This window comes from Nyctereutes procyonoides, unplaced genomic scaffold (assembly GCF_905146905.1).
Source record: "Nyctereutes procyonoides isolate TBG_1078 unplaced genomic scaffold, NYPRO_anot_genome, whole genome shotgun sequence".
Lineage (NCBI taxonomy): Eukaryota > Metazoa > Chordata > Mammalia > Carnivora > Canidae > Nyctereutes > Nyctereutes procyonoides.
Window position 1 is genome coordinate 32,213,576 of NW_026575126.1, and position 10,985 is coordinate 32,224,560.

The following is a 10,985-nucleotide window of genomic DNA, read 5'->3' on the forward strand; positions in this document are numbered from 1 at the left end:
TGAAGAGAGACTAACCTGGCTTATATATATATATATATATATAAATCTGCATCTTGGATTTTTATTATTAGTGTGAAGAAATAACATTCTAATGACAATCATGTTTGATATGTTCATTTTGAAGTAGTATTGGGGGAGTTTTGGAGGTTTTTTTTTTGCATATATAGCACTGGTTACTTTGAATAAATAAAAGCTTTCTGTAGTTGCTTCATTTATCAGAAAAAATGTTTCAGACCATTGTATATTACTCTCTTGCATTAGAAAACATCTTTTATAAATGTTTGGGTAAATCTTCATAGTTGTTCATCAAATTGTGTTTAATTCCTGTGTTTTTCTTTCTTTATTTGGTTTTGTGTGTGTGTGTGTATAAAAATACTTATGTAAATAGTTTTCTTTTCCTTCCTTTTCTATACCTTTCTCTTTCTTTATTTCCTTCTTTTTCTTTCTTTCTTTCTTTCTTTCTTTCTTTCTTTCTTTCTTTCTTTCTTTCTTTCTTTCTTTCTTTCTTTCTTTCTTTCTTCTTTTCTTTTTTAAACATTTGCCAAAACAAAAACAGCATTTTATAACTATGGATAAATCTGTGATTCTGAGATGCTGTCATTTTCAGCAATCTAAGAAATAAATCATCTAAAGTTAAATTGAAGTTTTTCCTGAAGCCTTAGCCTTTCAAATTTTGTAATTAATTGGACAATTTAATTTGGACAATTTAAAAGCAGCTATATCAGGATCCATATCCATATCTATAGTCAATTGTTTTTTTAAAGATTTCATTTATTTCACTTTAGAGAGAGAATGAGAGCACAAGTGGGGAGAGGGGCCAAGGAAGAGGGAGAGAATCTCAAGCAGACTCTGCACTGAGCGTGGAACCCCATACAGGCCTCAATCTCACGACTCTTGAGGTCATTCATGACCTGAGTCCAAACTGAGTCAGATGCTTTAACTGACTGAGCCACCCGGTCCCCTCATATCTACAGTCATTTAAATAATGCAACTTAATCTGCAAGATCTCTGAAATGAAAATTCTGTCACTACCAACAACCTCCCCACCCAAATGAGAACACTAAACAAGTTCTGATTTGTTTTAATTGGGTATACAAAACTTAGTTAAATGGACATTCTTCTAGTGAAACTTCCTTTACAAGAATTTGAAATCCCTGTGCTATATTGACTAAAAGGTCATGACCATGGCTTATCTAAGACTTCATTCAGGTGAACCTAATCATAATCAGATGGTTAGAAATGTTGCCAATTTAGTACCTGCTAGAATAAATGAGTGAAAAAACTTCTGTAATCTTCTGCATATTTTTTCTTTACCCCAAATCATTCCTTACAGGTAGGCTCAATCTTGTCAGGATTTGAGCTACTGGTTCAGCAGGAAAAACATTAACTTTGTAATAATCAGAAAGTTACTTAACTCTTGTTTGTTTTATTTATTGTAAATGCTGGTAGACAGTGGTCAGTAAATAGCTTTATATTCCTTAAATAAATAAAATGTTTTAAAAATCACTAACCCATGGAGAATTACTGATGATCTACCTCAGCCCTCAGAATTATTATTCCCTGTCTCCCTTTCAGTAATATCTGTAATCATCCTGATTTAACTTATTCTAATTTTCTACAAAATTTTTATGAACACTTGATATTCTTATTTAGTTGGTTATTAATATACTTGTTACAGAACATAATCTCAGGACCCTTACATCATATGCATCATCTGTTTTCATATAATTAAAAAAAGACATTCCTAGCACACAGCCCATCTTCAGCACACTAAAGACAAAGAGATCCAAACGCAGGCCAACAGAAAACTGAAAAGGAAACATAAATGACAATATACATATTCAAAGATTCTTAGTTTTATTAGTAATTAGGAAAAGTACTTAATTGTAAATAGTAAGTCATGGCAACAGCAAGTATTAACAAAAGCATGCATCAATGTGAATGTTGCAGTCTGGTGATGTGAATATGAATCGATACATCTTATTGGGAAGCAATTGGCATTATCTTGTACATTGAGTACATTGAAACTGTGCTTACTCCATGATCCTAAGGTCAACCCTTTAGGTATGTAGACTAAATAAATCTTTGTATATTTGTTACAGGAGAAATGTAAAATCATGCTATGGAAATAATATTTGTAATTACAGTAGTGTAAGGAACTTGGATGCTCATCAGTCACCAAAGTATGGACATTTGGGGAATATTTGTACCATGCTGAACAGCTGTGAAAATAGATGGAAATTATGTGCATAAGCAAGGATAATTCTGACAAACATAACATAGAGTGAAAAAAAATGAAAACCACAGAAGAATACACACTGTATTATTCAATTAATTTACTGTTCAAAAATGTACAAATTAAACAAAGTCCGACATGGCGTGTGGACTGCCAGCCCACTCAGCCCCAGAGTCACTGAAGGACATGGCAGTGATCAAGGTTTTGTAAACTTTCTGGTATTTTTTCCCCATGTACAAATGTATATGTTATGTCTCGGTTTTTGTGCTTTAAATAAAAATGACATTTTCAGACCAAAAAAAAATCCATTTGTAATAAACTATAAATTAAATTCAGGGAGAGATAAACAGAACAGTAAAGACAATGGTTACTTCAAGCATTAAAAAGGAATAATTAAAAAGGGATAAATAAGATGAAATCAGAGAGGAAGAAAAACTATAAGAGACTTAATCCAAACAAACTGGGGGTCCCTGGAGGGGAGATAAATGGGGGGATGTGGTAACTGGGTGATGGACATTAAGGAGGGCACGTGATGTAATGAGCACTGGGCGTTATACAAGACTGATGAATCACTGACTTCTACATCTGAAACCAATAATACATTATATGTTAATTAATTGAATTTAAAAAAAAAATTAAAGGGATAATGCAATACAGAAGGAGGCCACAGAGGGCTCTACATTTATAAGCTATGTGTGCTTCTTATATTGGACGTGTTGTTCATAAGAGGACATTTTATAATTCTCACATAAAATTTAAAATAAATTTACTTATATATACGGGGTTAAATTCACACATGACAATAAACATGAAAAAAATTAAAGATTATGAATATTCTTCCTGAAGCATTTCAATTTATTTAGAGAGAAAAAAGTCTTAAATTTTGGATCCAAATTTTTGTATCTACACTATAATTTTGCAGAAATAAATATCTGTGAAATCATGCATATGAGAAATGGAAGGCAACCTATATTCATGTAATAAAATGTTATTCTATCATTGACAGCACATAGAAATAATCTTTATATTGTACTATTAAAACTAAAAACTAGATTGAGAGCAACCTCTAATAATGATACACATTCTTAGTGAAACATTGAGACAAAACTCTGAACTTATTAGTAAACATTCTAATAAGGAAAAAAACCAGGATGACCGAATAGACAATCATAATAAAACATGAGCTAAGAAGAGATTTTAAACTAATAAAAAAGAACAATATGGGCAGCTTGGGGGGCTCAGCAGTTTAGCACCGCCTGCAGCCCAGGGTCTGATCCTGGAGACCCAGGATCGAGTCCCATGTCGGGCTCCCTGCAGGGAGCCTGCCTCTCCCTCTGCCCGGGTCTCTGCACCACCCCCCTCTGTCTCTCATGAATAAGTAAATGAAATCTTTAAAAATTAAAATAAAATAAAATAAAATAAAATAAAATAAAATAAAATAAAATAAAATAAAATAAAATGAACAATGCTATTCTCAAAAATCTTCATAATTTGGTAATCTCTGAATATCCTCTTGGTGATTTTTGGTGTCATCTGTCTTGGCCTCTCAACTGGTTTTGGACGCTGTGGGGCGATCACAACAGAGTTAATGAATACACTATTTTCATCCTTAGAAAAGGAGCCTAGAATGTGGCTTCCATTCATATGGGCAAGGAGAAAGTTTACTGATAGCCTTGGTTATACCTGCCAGGTCTCCATCCTACCACCACACTCTTGACTAAAGGGAATTAGATTATTTGGACATGACAAAAAGCATCATAATTATTTACTATTTTTGGTGATATCCTGTTAATTATACCAGATAAACAAGATTTGCTAGTATCCTGGAGGTTTTAGTAAGATACATACTATCCAGAAGTTATTATGTAACTCTATGAAGATTTGGAATCTTATGATCTGGACCATTCTGGATATCTACCCCAAAGTAAAGGGTATGTTATTGCTTCCTGTGATTTCTACCACCTAGAAGGAAATATAATGCTAAATAGATATTCTCTGGAGTTTTGATTGTGTATTTCACATTTAGTAATATGACTTTGATACATTTAACATGTGACACAGTGGGCAAGTAGCTTTGAGTGCACCAAGAATATCCTTAAACACTATGTCCTGAAGTATCTTTCATGGGGAAAAAAATTGCTCTGCAGAGCTTGTGGTGAGCTCCAGCACAAATTTTACAATATGTAACCCTAGATTTCTAAAGAGAGGACAAGATATTTGTAACGGGAAATTGTAGATCATTTGAAAAAATATGTGACATCTTGACCATGGGACATAATGTGACCATGTTCTTAATGAGTTAGTCGACCTTATACCTATGAGGTTATAAGATTGAATAGTTCCAGAAGCAATACATCATGAGATATGAAGGTATGAAATGATGTATCCAAAAGTAGACATGAATGTATCCAGGGGACAAGAATAAATTGCATGAGCAAGTGTCCAGATCTCTGCATCACCTGTCAGTGTTTCACTTGTGCTTCTCCCTTAGTTCTTATTCACGGTTACACGAGCGATCATTGAAGGCCAAGTCTTATAAGAGAAAAAGTGTCAGATTGGATTTACAGAAGGGTCAGCTGTATATGTGGGTCCAGGCTGACAACACACTTCTGTACCATAGCCCCACACCAAGGTCTCTGAAAGGAACAGAGTTTCTATGAGCAACACTTCAAGCATTTCATCTAGTCATACACCGTATGAAAAAGGAAATGGCCCGGAGTAGAACTCTTCTTGGTGCCAAATAGTTTGGCTAGTTAGCCATAGAGATGGAAGGGAGAAAAATGGGAAGTTTGGGGATAGGATTTGAGGAGGAAGCATGGAGATACAGATGCATAAACATTTTGGACCCAATTGTAAAAATCTTTATACTACACATTTAACACATCAAGAGAGAGTTCCACTTTCTGTTTTTCTATTAAAGCCATTTAATACTGTAAATATCCTTCTAAGCACTGTTTCAACTGAATCCCATAAATTTCATATTTATTTTATTCTCATTCATTTACATATATTTGTTTTTAATTTCCTTTGAGAAATCTCATTTGACACCAGGGGTGTTTAGAAGTCAGTTGTTTAATTTTCATACATTTGGGAATCTTTCAGCTATCTTTCTCTTACTGATTTCTAGGTTAATGCCATTATGGTCTCAGAAGATATTTTGTAAGATTTCTATCTCTTTAAATGTTATGGTTTGTTTTATGGCTCAAAATTTTTTTTTTTTTTGAGAAATACCCTTGTGCACTTGAAAAGGGTATGTGCTCTGCTTTTGTTGGGCACAGTGTTGTTCTAGTTTGTTGACAAGCTTCTACATTTTTATTGATTTACCATATATTATGTATTATTGAGAGAGGTGTGGATTTTGTAGCTCTAATTGTGGATGTATCTTCGTTTATCAGATTTGTCCCATGTATTTTTGAAGCTTCGTTGTTAGTGACATACTCATGTAGAATTGTGGTGTCTTTTTAGAATTATTAACCTTTTTTTTTCATTACATAATGAAATGGGACATTACATAATGTACTACTTTATTCTTAATACTATGCCTATTCAGAAGTTATATTAACTTCTTATATTAAGAATATAACTACTCCAGGTTTGTTTTGTTGTTGTTGATGTTGTTGTTTTTTTAGTTGTTGATTGCTTGGTATAGTTTAATCCATCTTTTTATTTAACCCATGTCTTCATTAAAGTGGATTTACTGTATACAGCATATATTGTGTATTTACATACACAATAGGATGTGTATGTGCTTTTTTTAGGATGTGCTTTTTACATCCTACTTGACTGGCTCTGTCCTTTCATTGGTGAGTTTAGATCATTTATATTTAAAGTGAATATAAATTTATATTAAGAATGACTCTGTAGGTATTTTCTATCCTATTTTTCTGTTTCTTTTTTCTTTCTTTTCTGTCTTCTCATGCTAAGCATTTTTTTATGATTTTTTAAAAATTTATTTATTCATGGGAGACACAGAGGCAGAGACATAGGCAGAGAAAGAAACAAACTTCCTGATGACCTCAGGACCCCGGGATCATGACCTGAGCCAAAGGCAGATGCTCAACCACTGAGCCGAGGTGCCGCTTTTTATTATTTTTTAAATGTATTGATTTATTATTTTTATCTCTAAGAAATGTTTTTAGTGATTGCCTAGGGTTTAGAATATACATCTTTAAGTTACCAAGGTCCAAATTTAAATGATAGAGAATTTTACTTAGAGAATAGCAATTTTATATTATATTCCTAATTACTCCCCTCTTCCTTCATGCTGTTGTTCTCATCGTCTCTACTTTTGGATATGTTATGAACATACATACAGAACATACATTGTTATTATAAATGTACATAATACATTGCTCCTACATTTGCTTTAAGCAGTTTTCTTTTAGAACAGTTAAAATGAGAAAATTAATTTTAATTTTATCTTCTTTTAGTTTATTTTAAGCATCATTCATTCTTTTTTTTTTTTTATCTGTTTAAGTTTGGTATCATACTCTCTCTACCAGAAGAATTTTCTTTAACATTTATTGTTGCAGTAGGTCTGCTACCATGGATCCTTTAGATGCTTGAGAATTCATTTTTTTTCTTCATTTTTGTAATAAAATGTCACTAGGTTTATTGTAAGTGGACTTTTTTTTTCTTTAAGAACTTTTAAGAGGTCATACCTTTGTTTTCTGTCTTGTGTGACTATTGCCAAGATACCTGTAATAGTTTTTATCTTCATTTCTCTCTGGTGTAACATTTTTTTTATCTTAGTGCCTTCAGTTTTTTCTTTTACTTTTGTTTGTGGATATTTCAATGATATGCCTCAGTCTGAGCTTATTGCTTATTTGCTATATTGTAGTTATCCTTCTTGGGTTTTGTTTTGTTTTGTTTTGTTTTGTTTTGTTTTGTTTTTTCCCAGCTCCTTGAGTCTGTGTTTTCATGTCTGACATTTATCTGGAATTCAGCTGAGCTGGAGACAGAGCTGACTTTCCAGATGTTAGAGTAATTGATTAAAGCAACAAGACAAAATGGAAATAACAACTAAGCCTTTAATTACTTGCTCTTTAGTATACTCTGTTCCATTTTCCCCCATGGATTAGTATGCCAGTTGAGGGTCAGGTGGATCAGCCCAGACAAGGGGTTCTTCTCACTGTTGAGGAAGAAATAAATAAATGCACTGAAGAAATAAATCTACAGTCTTCTGGACCCAAGCAGCAGGGGAAGGAATAGGGGAACGAGCCATGAGTGGAAAAAAAGTACTGAGTACTAAGTAGTGGAGAAAAATATGTTCAAGTTTCCCTGATAAAACCCATAAATAAAGGGGCCTTGACAAGGAAGGCAGATACACATAAAAGCATGGACAGCCAGAGAGGCTGAGTGAGTCCTGACTTCAAACTTTCAGAGACTGTAGTGCATCAAGTCTGATGTGGAGAGAGCAGATTTACCCTATAAGGCCTGCCAGGTAAAGTCTTTGTAAAATCAGGTCTGAAAAATCACATATGTTTAGACAGAAGCTGGACTCAACACAAATTTTGAAAATTTGCAGCCATTATTTTTCCAAATATTTCATCTCTCCATTTACATTTTTCTGCTCCTGCAGTTGCAATTACGCATATGTTAGAACACTTGACATAGTTTCACAGCTGTTGGATGTCCTGCTTTTTCTCCCTGTACTGACATTTTTCTTTGTGTTTCAGCTTGGGTAATTCCTATTGAATAATCATTAACTTCACTGATTTTTTCCTCGGCTGCGTTGATTGTGCTGATGAACTTGTTGAAGGCTTTCTTTATCTCCATTATGTGTTTTTAATTTCTACAATTTTCCTTTGATTCTTCTATAATTCCCATCTCTCTACAGAAATTACCCATCTGATCATGCATGTTATCCTCCTATTCCATTAGAGCTCTGCATTTATTAATCATGGTTATCTTAAATTCTTTGTTAGTCAAATCTAGCATTTGTCTTATGTCTGAGTGTGGTCATCATGATTACTCTTCATTTTTTTTTTATCATGATTACTCTTGAGAGTATCTTCATTTTGTTTTGTTTTGTTTGTCTTTTTTACTTGTCTTTTGAGTGCCTTATAATATGGTGTTGTTGTTGTTGTTGAAAATCAAACATGTTATGTAGAGCAGATTACCTCGGGGTAATAGTTATATGCCTCAAAAGAGTCACAACTTTCCTTCTGCTAGGCTTTGGATCAGGAGATTTTGTTAATCCAGTTTAGGAGTTTGGCTGCATTTGAGATTTTTTCTTCCATGGTTTCCCTCAATGCAACATAATCTGATTTCCAGAGACCTTGTACCAAGAGTGTTTGGTGACTTTGCAGAGCAAAATTTGCTTGATTTTGAATTTTAAGTTTCCCTTTTCTGCTGTGATGCTGTAACTCTGAGACAGTATTTTTGTATGTTATTCTGTCCTCTTAGCAGCATGCTGCTGTCTTTGCAGATAACCATCTGGCCTGGTGGTGGTATAGGAGAAAGTCGTCTCTGTTCTTCATTTTAAGACTCTTGTCTCAGGCATGCACCATGTCCCTAGCTACTGAGGGTATCACTTTCTAGATCTCCTTTTCCTTCCCTACCTGGAGTTTTGGGCTCAGTATTTTACCCCTCCCTCTTCCTTGCTGGACTCCTTCCTTGTCCCTTAGCTGCAATAAGTGCTCATCAACTAAAGCCAGCCGCATCAGTCTTTCTTGCACATACTGTGTTTTGTGTGAAGCTAAAGGCTAAGGATCAGTAGGCGTTACTTGTTCCTACTGTATGGCTTCCCTTCCCCTCTTCAGATCTGCACCATAATCAGCACAGCTCAGGGCTCTTGATCTTTTCAGTGAATCCCTGGCAGGTTTTGTGGAGAAATAACACAAGCGAGGGTCCAAATGCTTCCCAACTTCTGCATCCCCCAAGGATTTCACAGTTTCAGCGCCTTCTTGCTGGTGTGTGATTGTGTCTACTTTTATCGGGTGAATTTTAGTAGCTTCTCTTCTCCTGTAGGCAGTGTGTCTCCTTTGATTTGGGGTCAGCTTACTGATTTCTGGTGAATTCAAAAAAGTCATGAATTTGAAGTTAGTTCAACTTTTTTTTTCATTGAAAGAATGGGTGTTCCTTCTAGCTTTTTACGTTCTGGAGAGGAAACCAGAAGTACAATAGGTCAATAAATATTTATTTTGTTCTGATGGTTGTACAGTATATTATATATACTACAAGATGGCATTTGAATTAAGCTACTGGAAGTAATCACTAAAATCTTCCATAAATGGTCATCACTTACTTTCTTTTGGGAAAGCACAATTCCTGTAGCATCATTTGTATGACCAAAAAATAGTTGACAATTAAATAATTAAGAATTTAGAAAACATCATTGTTTTCTGTCAACAATTAAATGGGTTATATCTGCATTCTGGGGCCATTATGAAACAATTTGTGATATGTTATTTGATCCAGAATGTGATCAATGTTAATTAGTTAGAAATAGCAATGTAAGTTTGATCAATAATATTCTAATTATAGAGATTATTCCCTTTAATGAGTATTACTCTGATTGTCATTAGTAAATGAAGCCTTGTTATATAAATTGCAGAATAATGATAATTAACTCAAAAAGGTTCAACTATATTGCAAGATAATGATATTTTACTCAAAGAAGGTTCAAATGCATTAACCCCAACATTCAAGTAATATTAACCCATCTCAGGTAGAAATAACAGGTGTCACAGAGAATTTCTTTCTAAAGCTCTGTACAAATCGGAGCATTATTCCATCTTGGCAGCTATCTTCCTTATTTTCAATTATTTTTGGCATATTTTACCTAATTCCAAAAAACTCCTATAAAAACAATAAACACATATACTTCCATTCTCTTAAAAATAAATATTTTGTATCACATATCTCAATTTACAGCACTGCTTTTGTGTCGACTATAAATGATTCTATAACTGATTTATTCTTTTGCAGAAGTTAAGCCTCTGTTAACTTCAGCCTGAAATATTAGAACATGTGACTAGATAGGTGAATAATGCATCATTTCTAAGATCAAAAAACTAATTAACAGGAGAAAAGGGGGGATAAAATAGGATTCAGTGGATTAATGACATAACGGAGGCATGGCCAATATAATTTAGATATGCATAAAAAGGATTATTTAACTCTGCCCTATAATGGCCAGAGAAGGACAAGGTAGAGAGGGAAAAGAGTAAGATTGCATAATATCCCCAGTTTTTATAGCAAATGTCAAATGAAAAGGGAAGTCTTTGACTTAGGGGACATAAATTGATATCAGTGTTTGTGAAAATATAGTCCACTGCTTTAAACAAATAACAATCCAGTCACATGAAATGTTCAAGGAGCTATTCTATGTGCAATAAAACAAAACCGTACTAAGAAGTAAGTGATGTTCTTGATGTCAAAAATGGGGTTAGTCATGGAATTGTTTTATTTTCTCAAGTATACTCACCAAGCTAAAAGTTTATATTGTTATGTAATTATTGAATGGTCAGAAGTAGTTGATTAATACAGTTATGGACACAGAATAACAAACCCAACAAAGATGCCTGTGTCCTGGTCCCAGGAAGTATGAATACATTAAGCTACATGGCAAAGGAGAATTGAGGTAGCAGATGAAAATAAGGTTCTAATGAAATGACTTTAAAATAGGGAGAGTATCTTGGATTTCTGGGTAGGACCTATTAGTGTAAATGCAAGTTTGCTTAGGGAGAATGAGTGAGACAGAGTCAGCTTTCGACAAGGAGGTGTGATAATGGAAATAAGTTTA